Source organism: Chiloscyllium punctatum, chromosome 43 (genome assembly GCF_047496795.1).
Source record: "Chiloscyllium punctatum isolate Juve2018m chromosome 43, sChiPun1.3, whole genome shotgun sequence".
In the NCBI taxonomy this organism is placed as follows: Eukaryota; Metazoa; Chordata; class Chondrichthyes; order Orectolobiformes; family Hemiscylliidae; genus Chiloscyllium; species Chiloscyllium punctatum.
Window position 1 is genome coordinate 65,766,800 of NC_092781.1, and position 23,858 is coordinate 65,790,657.

Below are 23,858 nucleotides of genomic sequence, written 5' to 3' on the forward strand. Positions count from 1 at the left end.
GGAGGGAATTGTTTGGAAGTCAATTAGCTCGTAAACCAAGATGGTTATTTAATGTGTCATCAAATGAAGGTAGTGAGTCTGCAATGTGTAACAGACAGGGAAGATTAGTGAGCAAACCTTCAGCAGAAATAGCATAAGGTAGGTTGTGTATTTTGGCATGAAGAATAAAACAATGGTAAACAATGTAAATGCAGAGAGATTGCAGAACTCTGTGATTCAGGCGGTTTCCATGTTCCTGGGACATGAATCATATGATGTAGGTCTGCAGATGCAGCAAGTGATTTGGAAGGTAAGTGGAATGATGCTGTTTTTGGCAAAACGTATCAGGTTTAATCGCAGGAATGTTTAACTGCATTGGTACGAGGGCATTGCTGTGACCACATTTGATGCACTGTGTGCTGTTTTGATCAACGAAACTAAAATGAAAGGATTTAATTCTTTTCGAAGATTTTCAAAGAGGATTCCCTTTACTCATTCCTGGAAGGCCGGCCTTTTGTTATCGGGGATTATCAGTTTTGATCTTAGCTGAGAAATAGTATTGAACCATCCATGACTTTCTGAAGAGTGTATCAACTGGATGCATATTATCTCTTGTTAGGGAGACTAAAGCTAGAAAATAAATTTTAAGAAAAAGCTGCATTTATATTAACACACATACTATGAAGACACCTACCAATATTTACAAATTACACAGACACATGTAAGCATGTCTTCAAATTATGAAGTGGGGACTTTTTTGCGATTGAAACGAATGCACTTGCATATAATCTATAATCGGGTTTTCCAGACAATGTTCCAGAAGAGCACACCTGGTCCAGTTTGGTGTTCAGTTGACATTATCGTATGTTTCAACACAGAGAGGGAGAAAACTGTCCCCTGCCTGAGAAGCAGCAGCCTATTGATCTCTCTGTCTTACGTTGTTCCATCCGATAGCAAAGTGTGAGACCATAAAAACCACTTGTGAAGGATGTCTGGTGAGAATTCACTGGAATCTCTCCACTGCCTGAAACAAAGGGAATTCAGCCAAATCCAACTGTTCCAGAGTGAAACCCCACTACCAGTAGCTTGTATGAGCAGAATAACTTCAAACGCAGAATAACGTTTGGGGCACTCTATCATTTTACCATTTGTTATGAGTTCAACTTTCTGTGTCTCACACTTTTCTAGAAAATGACCTACTCTGAGACCTACATCATTGGTCATATCACAAAACTGGTTGCATTTAAGATTGGTGTAACCAGTGGAGGAGTGGGACTGGAAAAGGACGGAGTGACCTTCCAACATTGGTTGAGACACAAATGAGAAATTTTCAAAGGGCTGTTCAAGTGGAAATTCCCTTCCCCAGAAGTTTGTGGTGCTGGATGCTTGCATTTATTCAAAATTATATTTGGTGACATTTGACAGACAAGTGAATGCAGGAAAATGGCATACAGACAGAAAAATGCTTTTGAGACCACATGCACATCACCCATGGAATTTGTGAGTTTTGGAGCGGTGACAAAGTGTCTAATAGCCCACTCCTGCTGCTCAGCCCTATGTCCCTATGTTCTATTCAGCTCCTCACAGCTCCTGATATAAGCAGATGGAGGCCACCTGGTCCAAATACCTGGTCCACCGGAACACAGGATATCATCCTCAAGACTGATCATCTACCTGAATAGAAATGAGCTATAAGAATACGGGAAACAGGCAGAGGAAGGGAGCTATCTTTACTTCTGTACTTCTCTCACAGGATGTATGCAGCCCTGGTCACGGCAGCATGTTATGCCGATCTTGAAGTGAGTGTTTGGTTCAGCTGTTCCACAGGACAGTGAAGAGAAAAGCACATTCCTGTGGGATTGTAGTGTTACAACACAGGATACATTCTCCTGCTTAATGTAAAACCAACAACAGGGAAAAGATTTATACACTGCAGTAATCCATGATAATTCTAGATCCAAAACTATTTGAAGTAAAAATTAACAACTTTATTTCTTAAAGCATAACAGGGGATAATAGATGAACGAATATTTACAGCTTCTTGCTCTGAGCTATATTTTATCTCCCCCCACCCCCTCCACTATACTAGTTCGATTAGACTCCTAATTAAGATTTACAAAACAAAACTTCTCATCTCAAAACCGAGAAGCTGTCGGTTCTTCTCCATATTGCTGTCTTCTTTTCTTCTTTGAGATTCTGCTTTTCCAAATTACTAATCAATAAAGTTACCGAGAGGAGAACTATTTTTCAGGCAGTCTTTGCATGCTGGTAACGTGGCAGTTCTCCTCTCAACTGTCAATTTCCCGCGGTCTTGTGCCCCCAAACCATTGGACTGTGTCATTGGCTTTTAAGATTATCAATACACTAAATTCAAACTTGATTAGAGGTGGGCACTTTGGGTTATAACTTAAACTGTTTGGCTGAATTTGTTTTTGTCTTGAGAAAATAAGCCACTCGACCAAATGTTACATTAAATCTATTTTTCGAAGACTTGGTGCTGTCAGGTAGTTATTGCTGGCTTTTAATTCTGTTAAAGGTGCAGAACACCCACATGTTCCTCACAGAAGTCACACTGAAACCTGACTAGAGAAGAATGACCCATTGACTTCTCTTAAGGACTTGGGGCAAGCAGATGGGCTTTTATGGCAAATGAAAATTGTTGCTTTTAATTACCCTCATGAGATAGCAACAGACTATTATTCTGTGGCTCTAGAGAATGAGTCTTGAACACCATAAACTGCCGTCCCGTATGTACAGAGAACAAGTTAAACATCCTCAGAGCAATTTTTTTAGTGATGGACATATGGTTAGAAGGAACTTGAAACTGTTAAACAAAGGCACAAATTATGGTTTATTCAGAAGTTGCAATGAGACTGAGACGTGACTGGGGTATCATGACGGTGGTATTGGACAGGATTGGTGCGTGGGGAGGAGATGGAGATGTAAATTTGTGAAGGACAAAATGGATTATGGAGTTTGAGAACAGTCTGGTTCCTTCTTGCATATCAGTGAGTAATTTATAAATAGTAGTTTGACACTGATTAATATAAGGAAAGGTTTTATTTGTAACTGAAGACATTGTCTTGCACTTTCCAAATTTTATATATCATGAGCAGAAATTCAGTTCAACCCAGTTTAGTAGACAAATATAATGACTTACCAGGTACACCAACTATAGCGAGGATGGGATAGTAACCACGTTGAATAATCCAGAGGATATCCTGGATCCGTGATGCTAATGATAACCAAGGTTGAGGAAGATAATAAAGACCCGAGGATAAACTCCTGACTGTTATTGTAATATTCCAGTCTAATATTCTCAGATTCTGATCCATTGTTGTACCATTCCAGTTTACTAATCTTAGATTCTGATCCACTATTAGAACAATCCAATCCAAGGTCCTCACATTCTGAACCATTTGTCTAACGTTCCAGTCTAATGTTCTCAGATTCTGATTTCTACTCCCCCTCTCTCTCGAGCTGATGATCCATGTAAGTGCTGTCAGTGATGCTCCTATTCATACTACGGGATAAGACACTGAAAAGAGCCCACTTATCATTCAACGATGAAAACTCTCCACTGGGATAAGTAGGATCCACGGAGATTGACACTAATCACAGTCACTGAAAAAAATAGCTCAATTTCACCCCTTTCAATTTAACATTGATTTTATGAAAATTCTAAAGAACGTTTAAAATTTATACATTTGGCATGAGATATGTGGGAGTGACTGAGGGACGGAATATTGGGGATGGTAGATTGATTGCGTGCAATCATTTAATCTGCCTTGGATATGTTAATAATGACAAAGGATTGTCAGAACATAAACAAGCTTCGACGTTTATAAATGGAAACATACAATCTGCAACTACTGTTGAGGGATTATAATGTCACTAAAATATGGAGAGAACTTTTCGAGTCCAGAATCTGACAGGAAAATGTGCCTATGATAACATGAGTGATAAAGGACAACTGACATGAATATGTCAACAGAGAATATGACGTGACACACAATTCAGATGATTAATCGAGAATCAGAGAGGGCAGGTGAGGGTCATGCTGTTAATGTTATCGATGTCAATCAACTGTGATTATTTACCATTGGATTTCAATTGCAGTATGATTATGATATTGGGGACATGGCTGCTGAGACTGGAGGGAGGGAACATGATACTTCCCACTCATCAGTAGGGAAACGTTACTCTTTGTAAATCATTTGAAGATCAAATTTCAGGATACAGCTCCAATGAGGAATGAGGAGAGCCAATATTAAACATACGGCCAGAAGACATTGGAGCAGAAATTTGGCCATTATGCCCATTGAGCCTGCTCCGCCATTCAATGATGGCTGTTAAGCTTCTCAACCCCATTCTCCCGCTTTCTACCTGTAACCCTTGATCCCCTTTACAGTCAAGAACCTATCTGTCTCACTCTTAAATATACTCAATGATCTGGACTCGACAGCCCTCTCTGGCAGTGAATTCCATAGATTCACCGCTCTCTGGCTGGAGAGGTCTCTCTTTATCTATGTTTGAAAAGATCTTCTCTTTACTCTGTCCCTTCTGGTACTAGTCTCTCCTACCATTGGATATGTCTTCCCAAAATCCACTCTGTCCCGCGGCATGCAGTATTCTGTAAGTTTCAATTAGACCTCCTAACATCTTTCTGAACTCTATCAAATACAGACCCAGAGCCCTCAAATATTCTTCATATGTTAAGCTTTTCATTCCTGGCACCATTCTTGTGAATCTCGTCTGAAAACGCTCCAAGACCAGTACATCCTTCCTGAGATATGGGACCCAAAGCTGCACACAATAATCCAAATGTAGCCTGACCAAAGCCTTGTAGAGCCTTAGAAGTACATCCCGGTTTTATATTGAAGCCTTCTTGAAATAAATGCCATCATTGTATTTGCCTGCCTAACTACTGACAACCTGCAACTTTCCCTTTCAAGACCCCTGGACTAGAAAGCCCTAGTCTTTTTCCACTTCAGATTTCTGAATTTGCTTGCTATTTATAAAATAGGCTATGCCTCTATTCATCCTGGTAAAATGCTTTTCCACACTTTTCCACATTGTACTACATCTGCCACTTCTTTGTTCACTCTCCGAACCTGTAAAAATCCTTCAGCAGGTGAAAGTGAGGACTGAAGATGCTGGAGATCAGAGTCAAAAAGTGTGGTCATAGAAAAGTACAGCCTGGCAGGAAGCATCCGAGGAGCAGGAGATTCGACGTTTCAGGCATAAAGCCTTCATCAGGAATGTGGGGTGGGCGGAAGGTGCCAGAGAGATAAATGAGAGGGGCTGGTGCTGGGAGGAAGGTCGCTTGGAAGGCGACAGCTAGATAAAGGTGGGTGGTGATAGTGATAGGTCAGAGTGGAAGGTGGAGTGGCTAGATGGGAAGGAAGATGGACAGGTAGGACAGTTCAAGACGGCGGTTCTGAGTTGCAGGGTTTGATCTTGGATAAGGTGGAGGGAGGGCAGATGAGGAAACTGGTAAAATTGTCCATGATACCGTGTGTTTGAAGGGTCCCAAGGCAGAAGATGGTGCGTTCTTCCTTCAGACGTCAGGTGGTTAGAATGTGACAGTGGATGAGGCCACAAACCTGCAAAGCCTTGGCGGAGTCGGAGGGGGAGTTGAAGTATTCAGCCACAGGGCAGTGTGGGGTTGTTGGGTGTGTGTGTCTGAGAGTGTTCCCTGAACTGTTCTACAAGTTGACGTCTTGTCTCGCCAATGTAGTGGAGACCAGGTGCAATGAACAGACTAGAAGAGGTATTTGGATGCATGGGATGTTATCTGACTGATGTGGAAGGATCCTTTGGGGCCTTGGGTGGAGGTGAGCAGGGAGGTGTTGGCACACGTTTCATACCTGTTGTCGTGGCAAGGGAAAGTGCCGGGAGTGGAAGGTGGCTTGTTGGGGTTGCGTGGATTTGATGAGGGAGCTGTAAGGGAATGGTCACAGCAGTATGACGATAGGGGTAGGGAGGGAAGTATATCTCTGGTGGTGGGGTCTGACTGTTGGTGGCAGAAATGGCGGAGGATGATGCGTTGTATACTGAGGTTGGTGGGATGGAAGGCGAACACCAGAGAGGTTCTAACTTGTTGTAGTTGGAAGGGTGAAGCTCAAGGCCGGAGTTTTGGGCAGTTGAGGAGATGCGCCAGAGCACCCTCCTGCAGCCAAACCACCTCTTCAATGCTACCTGTCCCTCTATCTATCTTTGCACAGTTTGAAAGCTTGGCCAGAATGCCCTCAGTTCCTTCATATCGATCATGAATGCACAAAGTGAAAAGTTGTGGTCCCAAAACTCAGTCTTGTGGAACACCACTTGTCACTGGCTGCCATCCTGAGAAGGACACTTTAATCCACATTCTCTGCTTTCTGTCAGACAGCCAAACTTCAACTTCCACCTTGTCTCTAACACTATGGACCCATATCTTTCTCAATAGTCTCATGCATGGCACCTTGTCAAAGGATTCTTGAGGTGCAGATGGATAACATCTATTGGTTCTCCTTGATCAAATCTGCACATTACTCCCTCAATGTATTCTAGCAGGTTTGTCAGGCATGACCTCCCCTTGATGAAACCATGCTGACTCTGTCCTATTTTATCAAAGACCTTCAAGTATTCAGAAATCCCATTCTTCACGATGAATTCCATAATGTTACCCACAACCAAGTCTGCTAATCAGTCTGCAGTTTTCCATCTTCTGCCTAACTCCCTTATTAAACCGGGTGTCATGTTTGCAATTATACAGCCACTTGGCCCTTTCCTGATTTTAGTCATTCCTGAAAGATTACCACTTGCGCTTGCACTAACTCTTCAGCGATCTCCCTTACAAGGCTGGGGTGTAGTCCATCTGGTCCAGGTGACTTATCCACATTCAGGCCATTCCATTTTCTAACATGTTCTTCTTGGTGATGGCCACTGTATTTAGGACTACCCTCTCACTCTCTTCAATTCTTGGGAAATTACTCGTGTATGCCACCGTGAAGACTGATGCAAAATTCCTCAGCCATTTCTTTGCTTCCCACTACTGTCTCTCCAGCATCATTTCCCAGTGGTCCATATTCACATTTACATCTCTTTTGCATTTTATATATCTAAAGAATCTCTTACAGTTTCCTTTATATTACTGGTTAGCTTACCCCCATACTTAATGTTCTCCCTCCTTATTTATTTTTTCTTGCCTTCTGTTGGCCTCAAATCTCCAGTTCCACACTGCCCTTCACTCTGCTTACTCTTTTGCTTATATGCAATCCCTGACTTCCCTTGTCAGCCCTGGTTACCTCATCCTCCCTGTACCATACCTCTATTACTCAGCACACATCTCTGCAGTGTCTTTTAAATTATCATGGAATCTCCAGCCATTGCTGTTACCCTGTCTTTCCGGCTAGACGCCTGTCCCGGTCAATTCTACCCAGCTTCTCCCTTATGCCTCTCCAGTTGCCTTTATTCAGCTGAAATACTGTCAACTCTGATTCTATCTTCTCTCTCAAATTTCAGAATAAATTCAACCATGTTCTGATCACTGCTTCTGAAGTTATCCTTCACCTTAAGCTCACTTGTCTAGCCTGCGTCATTAAATCCAGTGTCATCTGTTCCCGAGTGGGCTCCACCACATGATGCTCCAAAAAGCCATCCCGTAGATATTCCTCAAATTCCTTTCCTTGAGATTCACTACCAACCTGGTTTCCCATTCCACTTGCATATTGAAATCCCCCATGATCACTGTCACGTTGGCTTTCCTACAGATGTTTTCTATCTCCTGGTGTATCTTGTGCCCCAGCTCCTGACGACTCTTTGGAGGCCTGTGCAAGTCTCCAACTGTGGTTGTCTCACCTTTGTGGTTCCTCAATTCTACCATGCAGATTCTACACCATCTGACCTGACTTCCTTTCTTATTGTTGATTAAATTTCATTTCTTATTAATAATGTAAATCCACTGTCTCGATCTTTTCGATACGATATATGTCCTTGAATATCCTGATCCCCTTGCAGCCACTTCTCTGTGATGCCCATTACGTCATACCTACCAATTTCAATCTATGCCACAAGCTCATTTACCCTATTCCTTATACTGCTCGCGTTCAGATATAACCCTTCAATCTTGTGTTAACGTTTCCTCTTCTATGCCATTTGTTTGTTCAGTGTGATTGAAGTTTGATTGCTTAGACTTTCCATACACTCTGTTCTATTTGCGTCTATGCTGAAGATTTTAATAACCTCTCTTGAGCTCTGTGCTCTTACCTCCTCTTTTCTCATTAAACTCTATAACGAAACCCCTACCCCGCGTGCACACACACACTCTCCTAATCAGTTTAAAGCTCTGTCGACATCCTTGGTTAGGATTCACTTGGACTCTGGTCCCAGCACGGTTCACACGAAGACTGTCCCATCAGAACAGGTTATTTCTTCCTCAGTAATAAAATGTGTTTAAAGTTTGTGAGAAGACTTGTAGCTCGGGTGCTCATTGTTGTGGTTCTGTTCGCCGAGCTGGGAATTTGTGTTGCAGACGTTTCGTCCCCTGTCTAGGTGACATCCTCAGTGCTTGGGACCCTCCTGTGAAGCGCTTCTGTGATGTTTCTGCAGTGTGTTGTGGCCCTTTTGAATAGTGTCTTGATGCAACTTCTTTTGTGTGTGTTGGGGTGGTTGCTTTCGTAGTTCAGGATTTGGTCTCTGTGTGTGGCTTTCCTGTAAACCTTTGTGGTGAATTCTCCGTTCGGTGTTCTCTGTACCGTCACGTTGAGGAATGGGAGTTGGTTGTCCTTTTCTTCCTCTCTCGTGAATCGGATTCCTGAGAGTGTGGCGTTGATGATTCGGTGCAATTTCAACAACAGATGCCTAAGGGAAAGACAACGGAACGAGGACATTCCGCAACCCAAAGGACTAGCCACACTACCATACATAAAAAACATTTCTGAACTGACAGCCAGACTACTGCGACCACTAGGACTCATAACAGCACCAAACCAACAGGCACTCTCAGACAACTCACCAGGACGAAGGACCCGATACCCAGCATGAGCAAAAGCAATGTAGTGTACAAAACCCCATGCAAGGATTGCACAAAACACTACATAGGACAAACAGGAAGACAGCTAACGATCCGCATCCATGAACACCAACTCGCCACGAAACCACACGACCAGCTATCCTTAGTGGCCACACACGCAGATGACAAGCAATATGAATTCGACTGGGACAACACTACTATTATTGGACAAGCCAAACAGAGAACAGCCAGAGAATTCCGAGAGGAATGGCACTCATCCACCGATTCAAACAATAAGCACATCGACCTGGACCCAATATACCGACCACTGCAATGGACAGCTGGAACTGACAACCGGAAGCGGCAGATTCAAATCACTATAAATGCCGGAGGATAAATCACAGAAGCGCTTCACAGGAGGCTCCCAAGCACTGAGGATATCACCTAGACAGGGGACAAAACGTCTGCAACATAAATTCCCAGCTCGGCGAACAGAACCACAACAATAAAATGTGTTTATTCAACACAAAATACTGGGACAAAAAACAAGCGTTTCAGCACATACAAAAACATGAAAAATACAAAGAGACAAGTCTGTTAAAATTCACTTACGATGTGGAGCTATATGAATTGAAATGTGAATTACAAAACCACGGACGAGGTATTCAAGCTTTATTGGTCATTATTTGACCCACAGCTGAAGTACTGATTTCCCCCCAGTCAGTGATCCCCCTCACTGAGATTCTCTCGCCCTGTCTCTCACACATTGTCTCGAGTGACTACAAGTTCCTGTTGGCCCAGAATATTTTAATTAATTCACCTTCTCCCTGGAACCAATCTATTGTTATTTTGGAAGTTGTTCAGCAGTCAGCAACCCGGTTCTGTGAAATTATTGGCGATAAATGATCTGGGATGGCAGCATAGTGCTCACAGGGTACGGCACCAGACAAAGGGATTGCAGTCCGTGGGAGTTTCTAAATAAAATTTCTGTATGTTTGTACTCATGCTGTCTTCTGACCTAACTTCACACTCGTCTGACACCCCTTGTTCTCACTCACTCTGTCGCTCCATTTTCCCTCCATTCCTTTTATCTCTCTTCACGTCCTTTTTCTCTGTTAATTTTTCTCTCTCTCACGCACACACACACACAGTTCTCTCTGTTTTCAAATTGTGATGCTGGAGAGCTCATCGTTGTACAATTGGCTAAACGGCTTCGTTCAGTGCTCTATTAATTCTGAAGCTCTCTGAACCACTATGAAGACTTCAGCACAATAAAGACATCAGGTGCCTGGAGAGACAAGCTGGTCCTGCGAAGGACACAGTGCAGAATCATCCTTTAACTCTTCCTGTTGCCTGTTATGCAGTGGCCTTGAAATATCTGTTCAAACAAAATAGATTGAAATTCGTGCAGGCGGGCGGACGATCACCAGATGATTGTGCTGTCAGGATTTAACAAGCAGTTCCCACATACAAATTGTGGATTTCCCTGATAGCAGCTCCTCCCAACTGACACGGCCTAGCTCTGCCTGATGCTCACGGAATTTGCCTTACGCCAATTCAGTAGCTTAACACAAGGTCCTGACTTATCCATGTTCGTAACTATCTTAAATCTGAAGGAGCTGTGACCACTGTTTCTAAAATTATGTCCCACCGAAAGGTCAGTGTCCTGGCCAGGATCATTAACCAATACGAGATCCAGTATGGCTCTTGCTCTGGTTGGACAATCCACATACTGCTGCAGTTAATAAATTCTGCCCCGTCGAAGCCTCTTGCTCCAAGGGACTCCTCGTCATTACTGGAGATCTTAAAGTCACTCACTATGACCACTCTGTTTTTAATACACCTTTCCTTAATCGACGTACATATCTGTTCCTCAATCCCTCCGGGCCTGTTGCGGGGGATTATAGTAACGCAGTGCTTGCAGCCATCTTATTTTTGAGCTTTAACCATATTGCTGCAGTGGATAGTCCCTCCTGTATGTCCTCTTCAAGTACAGATGTAGCATTCTCCCGATTATTAAAACACCTCGTCCACCTCTTTTACCTTCCTCTCCATCTCGCATAAAACAATGAAACCCTGGAATGTTGAATGGCCAGTCCTTTCCCTCTCTCAACCAAGTCTCTGTAAAGCTGCAACATCATAGTCCCATGCACGGATTCAGGCTGTCGGTTCATCGGTCTTAACCATAATAATTTTTCCATTGAAATAAATACACTTCAGCCCAACTCCATCAGATCCTGACCTGATATTTGGTTTGAGTTTCCCTGATGTAAATTCTCCTCGTCTATTCTCTGGTAATAGGAGATAAGAAAAGACTGTCAGTAAAGCAGAAAGTATTGCAAACAGACAATTTCTGTTTCCTCCATTGTCCCTTCTATCTGTACATTTCATCACACACTGTCCAATTCCAATAAACTGCTGGATAATTATTATGCTTCAAACAACAGTCTCCAGCCTCTCAATGCACATTCTTCAACTCTCTCTGGACCCATTGGATTGACAGTTTTCTGATCCCTCTCTCAACCAAATCTCTGTAATAGTTATATCATAGTAATATCGACTCATTCAAACTCCAAACTCCAGGCTCATCTGTCTTGCCTGTCATACTGCTCACATTAAAATCAGCATACTTCCGACTGCCAGTCCCATTGTGTTCACTCCCCTCTGCCAGTTTGTTGTTGCTCTTAGCTGTACTGGGATTAGTCTCCAACTACTCTTCAGTCACGTGCTTGTGGACGTACTGCTCTGGCTCCACCCTCCCTCCCCCACCACCACACTAGTTTAAACCCTCCTGAGTGACAATAGAAAACCTGCCTGCCAGGAGATTGCTGCCGGTTCACCTCCATCCCGTCCTTCTTGTGTATTTCATACTGACCCAGGAGTCCCAATGACCCACATATCGGAGATTGCTGCCAGTTCAGATGCATCCAGTCCTTCTTGTGGATATCCTACCGATCCGGGAATCCCAATGATCCACATATCGCAAGTGCTGCCTACCCTACCAGCTCTTTGGCCATGTTTTTAACTATACTGCCTTCCTATTCCTAACTTCACTGGCACGTGGCATAATCTAGTCTCTTCAACATTCAAAAATCCTTTCAGCATAACTCCGGCACGATCTTTACTTTGAAATGGATAGACTTGACAATAAAAACTTAGTGTGATCTCATTAACTATGAAAGTGGAGCCCAACGAATCAGTCGCAATGACCATAGGATCTGATATCTTTCACCTTCACCAAACCTGTGGGACAAGGTATACATATGGAGTATATATTTGTAGATGGACGTGGATAAACAGAAATTAGTCCAAAAGTCCTGAAAATGTCACAACAGATGGCTGTCATTCAGCCTGTTTACTCTGCTTTGCTGTTCAATTGGCTTTTAGCTATTCTGTTCCTTTTAATGGCTGGCGCTTTACCCCGGATCCCTAGCGTGTCAGAAAGTGCCCAGTGTCTTTGTCCGCTCCTTGCGTAGGGAGCATCCAGTGCCAGGCGATGGGGTGTGGGGAACCCCGGAATGGCTCGGTGAAAGGCTGCATGCAATAACGGATGGACTCAGGGCTCGAGAGAGACGGAGTAGGACATGCACTCACATCAGTAGCTGGGCAAGATTCCCATGTACTCGGAGAGCCCGAGCACCAGTGCCACTTTTACAATAAACCCGTCATATTTGCAGCAATTCTCCATCAAATACAAGTAAATATACTGCAGATGGCAGAAACCTGAAACAAACATAGAAACATACTGTGAAGAGAGAAACGAGTTAATTCTCACAATGCAGACACGGGGAGATTGTAAAAAACTCCACAAAAACAGGGTCCAGAGATTGGAATTATTCTTATTTGAATGAAAATAGTCTTATCAGTGATAGGCAACATGGTTTTGTGCAGAGAAGGTCATGTCTTACCAAATCAATAGATTTCTTTGAGGAAGTGACAAAGTTGATTGATGAAGGAGGCAATGTAGATGTCATGTACGTGGACTTCAGGAAGGCGTTTGGTATGTTTCCCCATGGTCGAGGTATGTCGAAACTGAAGTCACATGATGCACGAGCTGGTGGATAAAGAACTGGCTGGGCAACAGGAGGCAGAGAGTAGTAAGGGGAGGGAGTTTCTCAAAATGGAGAACTGTGACCAGTGGTTTATTTTAAGATGTTTCTGGAAAGATACATGAATGGGCTGGGAAGAAAGGGATACAGATCCTTAGAAAATAGGCGACAGGTTTAGATAGAGGATTTGGATCGGCGCAGGCTCGGACCACCGAATGGCCTGTTTCTGTGCTGGAATGTTCTTTGTTATAAGATTAGCAATGACCCATCAGACCCCAGTAATGGTCTCCTCCAACCCCTTCCCTCAGACTAAAAGGTACAGAAGCTTGAAAACACTGAGCAGCTGGTTCAGGAACAGCTTCTTCCTGACTGTTATTAGACTGATGAGTGGACTCCCTAATCTCAGATAATGCTGATCTTGTTCCTGCTGATCTCGCCTCGCACACGCCCTGTGCATCGTAACCTGCATGGCTCTCAAACATATTTTAGAGCCATTGTTCTGTACATCATTGTTTACTATGCTTTGTCTGCATTTCTTGGTAAAGGTCAAAGTAAATCCTCACCTCCCTTCCCCCAGTTACTACAGTGCTCACTTCCACCTGTCTCTGGTCCACAGCCCCAGAACCTCCCATTCACCACCCCCAGCACACTGTGACCCCATCCCCACTCCCTGTGTGTTTTGTATCTCACTATTTCTCTCACACTGTCTGTTTCCTTGTATTTTCCTTTTATCTCTCTTCTGTTTCTTTCCCATAACTTACTATCTCCCCTTCTCCCTGTTCTTGTGAATGTTTGTTTCTTATTTTGTTTCCTTTCTCTGTTTTACTGACTGTCCTTCTGTTTGCCTCGCTGTTTTCTCTCTCTCCTACGTGTCCATCGCTTTCTCTCTCGTTGTGATGGTGATGGCTTGTCTATTCTTTTGAAGCATGTGATGGCTCTTTGGTTGGATGTTGGCAATACAATAAATTCAATTATGTTTTGTTATCTTAAACATAATTTCAATTTATTGGTTAAATTTCAATTGTTGTCAAAACAGCAACCAGAATATAGATATCCATTTAACAACCAATTGTTACATCTAAATATTTTGAAACTGCCTTCTCCCAGTGCTCTGCATACTGGCAACTGAAAGCACTCTATTCACGTGCATAATAGTGTAACGGTAACTGCTCTTCCGAGGACCATAAGAAACTACAGACGGTTTTGTGCACAGCCCATACTATCATGGAGGACAACCTTCCATCCATTTATACTTCTCATTGTCAGCGAAAGTCTGGCAACATCAAATATCTCTCCCAAACTGGTAACGATCTCCTAATACCTCTTCCAAAAGGGAGGGGATACAGAGACTTGAAAACATGGACCAGTATGCTCAGGAACACCTTCTTCCCCACCCTAATTAGACTGACGTATTGACATCTCTAACTTTTCAAATAATATTAATCTTGCTAAATTCGATCATGAATCGCACTGCTCCTGTGCAGCTGTCACCTTGTGTGCCTCACTCTGTGTAAGTGCCCTGTGAGGCTCAAGGTCTTCTCAAGGGCAATCAACAAAGTGAACTAATGCTGGCCCAGCCAGCGATACCTATATCCCATTAATAAATATTAGAACATGACGACACTCAGGGAACACAGACCGGTGGGTTCAAATCGCTTTAAACATGATCTTAGATAGATAGAGATTTCCCTCGGTATATGAAAGTAGAGTGTTCCTACAAAGCCTTTCATAAGCTGATATGGCATAAAGTGTGGTATCATTAATTTATGTGGGGAAAATTTACTTTTCTTGTTGAAAGTGAAAATCCTCTTCGGATTTCTTTTGATTAGTGAAAACAGGACGTAATGGAGGTTTTTCGGAAAGGGAAATGGCAAAAAGCTATTTTTTTAAAAGCGGGGGATACGTGTAGCAGCATGGGCGTGATATTCAGGAAGATGTGAAAAGTTAAAAATAAATGAGGTGATTCTCACATTTTATTTCCACCCCAGCTGATCATCATTCCCTTTGTTTGCTCTTTGTCTTCTATCTCTCTCTTTCTCTATCGATTCAACTCACTCCTCCTGCCCTTCAAAGCAGACTTCCCTGTCACCAGCATTGTTCGCACTATTTTCCAGCTGCTTTCAGTTCAGAAAAGCTTCCCAGCACTTTCTGATCTTTTTCTTGCATTATTTATGCAATTTCAGATCTCCAGCATCTTTCAAATTTGTTTAACCTTCACATTGGTTATTCCATGGGAAGTCGGCATCTCTGCCAAGGGCAGCATTTGTTAATCATCACTGATTGTCCTGATTGTGAGGCCATTCCACAAGCCAATATAAAATCAAGCACATTGATATGGGTCTGAAGTCACACTTAACCCAGACCGCGTAGTGCCATTAGATTTCTTTACCGAAGGTCATCAGTGAAACAGGAAAATGTTCAGACAAAATGTGGTTTTATGGTTGTTTTTCGTGAAATTCACTTTTATTCCAATTCTTATCATTTTTTATTTAAGTTCTGCCATCAGCTGTGGTAGGACTTGAAACAAATCGCTTGAAACAATGTCTTTCGTTTAATAAGCTTTGCTCCTGAATTATGTCCAGCGACATTCCTACTCTGATACATTGTCCTAATCATGAAGGAACGTCCGAGACAAGAACAATTTTGTGATTAAAATACTTGTAACTGGAAAAGTGGCCAGAAGAGAGCTTGATACATAAAGTCTGAATTTTACCAACGAGCAGACAATGGTTTGTTCAGCCACAGCACTGACGCAGAGATGGAGACTGGGGATATTATGACCTGGTAGTGGACAGGGTTCGTGACAGAGAGAACAAGATACATAAATCAGTTCAGGGCAAAAAGAGATCTCGAGGTTGTGCACAGTTTTGTTCTCAGATGTAAGGGAGTGGTCTGTAATTCAGATGAATGGAAACTGCAATTGAAATTGAAGATAAAAGTTTCTTTCATTGGCAAATATAGATAATAGAAATTGCAATGAAGTTCAAAATTGTTTATGGGATTAATGAATGGACAGAGGTAGAGAACACCAACAATAGCAAGAATACGTTATGATTTGGAGATGCCGGTGTTGGACCGGGGTGTACAAAGTTAAAAATCACACAACGCCATGTTATAGTCCAACAGGTTTAATTGGAAGCACACTAGATTTCGGAGTGTCGCTCCTCCACCATAGGTTAGTAACACACTCTCCAACCCGCACAATCATGACCACGAATATTTGATAAGGTAGACATTTCCAACAAAGGAAAATGTTGAAAAGACCCAAGGAAAGCCTCCTCTCCATTGGTGTAATTATCCAGTCCATTATTCGCAGATTCAGATCTGTCCTCTCCACGTCTGTACAGCTGCTGATCTCTGTTACTGTTGGAGCTGATGCATCTGCTCCTACACCGGGATAACGCACTGAGTGAAGCCCCTCACCAATAGGGCACAGTTACAATGCATGGAGACTAACATCAATCGCGGTCACTGAGCAAACCGCTCTAGCTTTCAATACAGCACATTCAGTTCACAATATATCTGGACTGGACTGGACTTGATGCTGACATTGCTCGCTATTGGTCACATCTCCCATCGCCAATTCCTCGAGTGAAGTCAGTTGTGAGGGAGAATGATGGAAGTTTTCTGATCGCAGGCTAGAATACTCTGCCTTATTGTACGTTTGCAATGCTGTCACCATCTTACCCGGAATCTCTGCCCCTCCACAAAATAAAGAAACACCGTCAGGATGTTGTTACCGTGCTGATCTCTCCTTCACGGGAACAAACCCAAGCCAACAGACTGTCACTGGGCACAATTGCCCTGAACTTAGACAGGAAGTGTGGACTTCTCTGAATGGTCCTCTCACTGCTCTAATAAAGAAACGTTGGACCTTCCAGATAGAATATGCTTCAGTAATTAATTTATACAAATTGACAAACATCTTAATGCAGTTTTATTTGCTGTAAAGCAATAATTTTTCACTTTTTTCCCCCAGCCCAAAACCAAAAGTGATCTTATTCATTAAGACTTATGAATTAATAAGTCAGACTTACCTAGTTGATCGGGCGGAATGGGGATAGTAGCTGTAGAGACTGCATGGGGAGTACAATGATATTCCCCAGTCATCATCATAAAATATACACACCATTTAATCATTGGGAATACAGATTGAGTAGTGTCACCGCATCTGAAGCAGTAACTTTGATGTCTCTTCACAGATACAGCCAGACCTGCTGAGCTTTCCCTCCAACGTCTGTTTTTGTTTGAGCTTGATCATGTTGTTCATATTTGGCAGGATGCTTACAATTAAAGGCAGATGCTAATATCAAAATGTACAGGGGTATGGTGACAATACAAGAGAATGACAGTAGAAATATCGCTCATTCCAAACTGGAAGAGACAATGGGCTGAGTTTTCACCACCTTTGCTGTAATAATTCTATGTTATGCATTGAAAGCTTTTGGAGATTGGGGAGACAAGCTTGTTCAATGAAGGAGACAGTGTTCCATCATCAAAAATCTATCGCTATTATTTCATGAATTTCAGCTGCCTCTAAAATGTATTTTCAAACAAAATAGATTTCCTGAGATTTACAAGATGTTCAGATGTTCTTTTTAACTTTCGATCTTAAAGAATAAACAGATTTCGGCTGTAATTCGGGAATCACAGACACACCAACAGTAATAGAAACATGAAAGTACCACATTGTCCAAATATTACCAAGGTCAACATGTAGACCTGTCAAGAAACATGCAATATAGTGAAAATGGAAACATGAAATGCAAACAGAAAATGCTGGATAAACAAAAAAGGTGAGGATGTGTCTGCAGAGAGCAGCAGAATTAACATATGTAATATGATGTGACACTGTTCTGAAAAGTCTTATTAGAATCAAAGGTTAATTTTTTGCATCTCTGTTCAGATGTTGCCAGATTTACTGAGTTTCGCTCCAGCCCTTTTGATTTCTTTCTTCTTTCTGAACTGTGACAAAGTGTCTGATCTGAATGATAGCAGCAAAGCTGTTATCTTAGTTGAATCTCGAGTAATTTGTTATTGATTTTAAATGAGAAATTACAAAGTTCCTATGTTTGACAGGGCTCTAAATATCGATGACGTATTGCAGTGTGAGACCTTGCGATGAAAATGTTGAAACAAAACAGAAGTTGCTGTAATCGCTCAGCAGGTCTGGCATCATCTGTGCAAAGAAATCAGAGTTAACGTTTCAGGTCCAGTGCCCCTTCCTCAGAACTGATAGTAAGACGGAAAATGTTGGTTTATATGCAGAAGAGACTGGATAGCTCTAAATGGAGACTGTTAGTAGCTAACAATAGGGTGTGAGTAATGGAAGGCTATGTGACAACTCGGCCTGGTGTATGGATAGGGGGCTCGGACTTTGGGGAGTTCAGGCCCGAAAATTATTGAACTTGATATTGAATCTAAAGGGCTGCAAAGGCCGCACATGGAAAATGAGGTGCAGTTCTTTCAGCTTGCGCTGAATTTGCCTGGAGCACTGCAGCAAGCCTGACACAGAGATATTGGTCAAGGAACAGGATGGGCTGTTAAACTGGCAGGCAACTGAAAGCTCTGAGTCATCTGCAGCGGTCCAACTTGGGTGTTCTGTGAAGAGGTCACCCAGTCTACCCTTCATTTCCCCAATGTCGAGGAGACCACATTGTGAGCAGCGCATGTAGTAGACCGGATTGTGGGAAATGTTGGTAAGGTGCTGCTTCACCTCGAAGGTATAGTTGGGCCCTTTGATACTGATGAGGAGGGAGGTAAATGGGAATGTGTCACACCTCCGGCAGGGAAAAGTGAAGTGGACCTGTGGTGGGAGTGAACAAAGAGTAGACCAGTGTGTCCTTTTAGATTAGATTAGATTACTTACAGTGTGGAAACAGGCCCTTCGGCCCAACAAGTCCACACCGCCCCGCCGAAGCGTAACCCACCCATACCCCTACATCTACATTTACCCCTTACCTAACACTATGGGCAATTTAGCATGGCCAATTCACCTGGCCTGCACATCTTTGGACTGTGGGAGGAAACCGGAGCACCCGGAGGAAACCCACGCAGACACGGGGAGAACGTGCAAACTCCACACAGTCAGTCGCCCGAGGCAGGAATTGAACCCAGGTCTCAGGCGCTGTGAGGCAGCAGTGCTAACCACTGTGCCACCGTGCCACCCACAGTCCTGGAGGGAATAATCCCTGTAGAAAGTAGACAAGGGAGGAGAGGTGAATATGTGCAGGTGGGGACATCTCGCTGGAGGTGGGGGACATGTGGGCTGATGATCCTCTGCATGTGAATGCTGCTGGGATAGTAGGTAAGGCCAATGGAAACTCTGTTGCAAGAGGGAAGGGGAGGGGTAGGCTAGAAGTGCAGGAGATGGGTCAGACTCGGTTGAGGACCCTGTTGACAACAGTGATGGGGAATCCCTTGATTGACGAACAAGGTGGACATGTGAAAGGATTCCTTATTGAATTTAGTATCATCAGAAGCAATGCAGTGGAGACGGAGGAACTGGGGGAATGGAATTGACTTTATGCAGGAAACCAGGTGTGAGGATGTGTACTGCAGGAAGCTGTGGGAGTCGGTGGGATAATACCGGATATCAGTTGCCTGGCTATCCCCAGAAATGGAAGCAAAAATGTTGAGGAAAGGAAGTACGGAGCCAGAGATCGACCAGGTGAAAGTGATGGAGACTTTCAAATTCCAAGCGAAAACGGTGAACTTTTCCAATTCCGGACAAGAGAGAGATGCAGCAGCGATGATATCATCTATGTATCGAACAAAGATTTGTGGGTGGGTGCTGGAGTAGAACTGGAACAGGGAATGGTCGACGTCCCCCAGGAAGAAACAGGCATAACTGGAGCCCAAGTGTGTATCCGTTCACTTCCTCTGTGTGGCAGGAGCAGGCTGAAGCAATGGGTCTGCCCAGGCAGTTCTGTTTGTGAATTTTTGAGAGGAGATAGAAGCGAGCTCTGCTTTCAGAGGATCATCAGCTCGGGGGCAGTTAGGGGCGTGGGGCGAGTGGGGCAGAAATCTCCAATGAAATGTGCTCAGTTATCATAGTTGATACAATTGCCTGATGTGCCATGGTAGGGTCATGGTCTAGGGGGAGATTAGAGGAGGCTGAGAGTGTGTGTTCAACCTTTGCAATGTCGAGGTCAGTCCACCAGACGATAGCAGCACCACCCTTGTCGGCACAGGCTGAGGAACACAGTCAGGGTTGGACCTAAGCGCATGGAGTATAGGCTGTTCGGACAGTGATAGGTTGGATTTGGTGAGAGGAGTCCAGAGAAATTACGACAACCAATGTCATGTTGAGATTTCTCAATGAATTGATTTAGTTCAGGTAAAGGCCAGAGGGAGGAGTCCAGGTGGAGGGAGAGTGTTGAAGCTGGGTAACGGGGTATATGGGACAGGGAGAGGAATATTGCCGAAAGAAATGGGCACTGAGGCAAAGGCAGCGGAAGAGCTCAACTAAATGTCATGCCTAAAATTCATTAAAGTGGGGGCACAGAGAGGTAATGTTCAGATATTTGCTGAGTACAGTACATTCAGCATCAGAGAGTGAAAGTTCAGGAGGGATGGTGAATAAACGACAGGAGGTGGAGTTGGGGGAGGGCATGGAGTCAGTGGGCAGGTATGGGAGGGGAGGAAGGTTCCAGAGGGTCAAGGGCATCTCTACCTTGTTGCAAATTGTGTGCCCAGTACATCTGTTTAGAACAACGAATGAACCGGTGAATAAATTAGAATTGTGGAGTTGTGCAGCCTTGAGACAATATAATGTGATTCTGCTGGACGGAGAAAACGTTGATCTCAGTGGTACTGACATCACACGATCAGGCCTCAGAAAGTAACTGAGTGAAAATAATTGGGAAGGTAATCTTATTGTAACATCCTGATTTCAATGGAGTGACACTCAAGCAGCAAGGTGTTCCTTTTCGGAGACTTTAGACCAAACTGTGAAAATATTATTTGTCTTGATGTTATTAACAGGGCAATTTATCCATGGTTTTGGAAGGCACGAGCAAGGGCAGAGTTTATTTGTCATTCCCAATAGCTCTGGGGAAAGTGTCATTGTTCAGTGAGGAAATTACCAGCGCAAAATTTCCTGCGATTCCCAGTGACCACAGTTTACTCAGGATCTCTGATGTCACATGAGTCAAATACTCCTTTAATGCAACGCAAATTACTCTGGTCTCACCTCAAATGACATTGGAAGATCAGTTAAATGAATAAAGAATAAAAGGCCAGTACACAGCCTGTTAGAACAATGTGATCACTCTACTCACAATGTTTAAGGTAAAATTGATGCGTGGATTTCTGACTGTAAGGAGAGGTTTGTCCTATTTGTGATGAGGCTGTTTGGTTAAGCTCTGTGACAGAGAGACAGAAAGACACTCCACTCTGTACCATGGGGAACAAAACCACCCTGCTCACAGTGCATCAGACAATGACAGAAACACACTATTGTCTGTTCCTATTGGACATTGATCATCTCAATCTCATCATTCACTGATGATCAATAGCAGCACAGAAGCCAGCAGCTCCCATCATCCCAGTTGGAAAGCAAAAAGGGGAAGGGATGGCCAGAGAAAGTGGGATTAACTGGGGAATTGGTGTAACTTACAGTTGGAGTGGCAGAAGAAGAGTGTGAAGGGAGATCATCTGTGGAAGAGTATGTAGCAGCAGAAGGGGTAGTGCAAGTGGAGTAGGAGTGTAAGAAAAGAGTAGGACGGAGGAGGAAGAACGGCAGATGAAATTTTAGTTACTCGGAAAAGCTTGTTTTTGAGGAAGTGAGATTGGATGAGAAAACATCACTGTACAAGAAAATCGGGATCTGGATTCCATTCAAAATTAAGAAAGGATTTCTTGTACTTTCTCTTCTATCACTTGATTCTTGTTCAGGTTGTACATGTGCTATATATTTCTATATCTCCATCAAGTGCAGACGACATGTTTTTTTCTCCCCTATGTGGTGTTTCAATATTTTTGATTTTTTTACAGTATGTATTTGCTTCCAATTCAAGGTGGACATGAGAATATGATTTGATCTTCTGCAGTTTGTCTATTACATAGAATTTATTGGAATATTTATCCTCATCACATTCGCTGATTAAAAGAAACAATAAATGAGTGCATGTCCATCCTGCAGATGAAAAATTTCTTCTGCTCTGGCTATTGCAGGGAATGTTACAAAGAACAGTGCCACGCAAAATGCTAATGTTCCACCACAAGATGCCAAACCCTAGTTTATCCTAAATTATTTACAATGTTTATAAACAAAACATGCAGAGGGGCAGAGTGTAAAAGGTGAATTCAAGTCTGTGTTGAAAACGCTATTTGTGGGTCCCTCATAAAATGTGTTTACATCACTCATAAATTCACCAAAATAGGAAAAGCAAGAGACTGGAATTGTCAAATCATCCTCTGAATAACATCTGGAGAACAGGAAGGAAATCATGGTTTATTTATGAAATTCAGAAATGACGATTGTGAGAATGTGGAAGGTGGGGAGCAGTGGAATGATGACCAATGTTGTGGATGACACAAAGATGGGCGGGGTGGATCACAGTCAGGAGGAAAGTGTTAGGCTATAGGAGGATACAAACAGATTATTCAGATAGTCAATGGTCTGATGAAATTTAACACCGCTAATTTGGGAAGATGTAAGTCAGAAGTAACAAGACAAGTGAGTACTCAAAAGTGAGTATGAAAGAGGAGGGCTAAATTTGCTTGTTTATTCTTTGCAGCAGGGAAGGTTGAGGAGGGAACCTGGTGCAGGTGTACAAGAGCCGAACGGGTATGGAGAGGATGGACATACAGCAGCTGTTTTCCTTAGTCAAAGGATCAAAAATAAAGGGACACACTTTTAAAGTGAACGTCAGGGGATTGAGAGAGGATTTGTGGAATGTGTTTCGAACTGAGAGGATGGTATGAATCTGGAATGCGTTGTCTAGGAGGGTAGTTGAGGCAGGTAACCTCACAAACGTTTAAAATGTCTTTGGATAAGCACTTGCTGGCACAGACGTGATAAGCCTGTTTTTCATTGCATGATTCTTTGCAGTGGCAGCCATGAATACTCTGGTATATTCTGAAACAATTAACAATGGCAGTTGCTGCTTTGTTCCTTTGACTGTACTTAGTAAGTGGATATATTACAAACCAGCATCATCTCATGCATCTTCAGCACTCACTCAACCAAAGGCAGCCCAGCCATCTCTCGGACCATCCAGTGTAATTCATATGTTCAGTGCAAGCATTGTCCAACAACAACACTGACACTATTCTAGCTGTATGCAACCATTATTAAAGCTACAGCCATAATATGAACACAGCTTTTCCTCCATGATAATACAGACCTCTAGCAATAAGGGTGTTATTTATCTGAATCATAATAAATTCTTTCCCAGGTATTCACTTTGACAAGCAGCAAGTTTTCCTGTGTTTTGCTGCCAGTTGTTTATCACGGAATTCCCCACCCAAACCTCTTTCCCCTTTAACATTTTCTTGTTCACTGTCTCCCTGATCTCACACACCTCACTCCCTCACATCCCCCACACTCTCCAACCTTACTTGTTAATCTCTGAAAAACCTGCGCCTCATCGCGATAATGTATTCCAATTCCTCACTCACTGTTTTGATTCCTTCTCTCGGCATGGTCATTAGACTGGCCGTGCCTGATATCCTATTCACCTCGACCTTCTGCTCAGTCCCTGATCCTCTGCTTTGGTTCTCACTCTCTTGGTTTATTCAAATCCATCTGACTTGCACTAGAAAACGTCCCCACAAGGATGTTGGTGCTTGTACAGTTAAGATACAACCTGTCTTTTTTGTACAGGTCC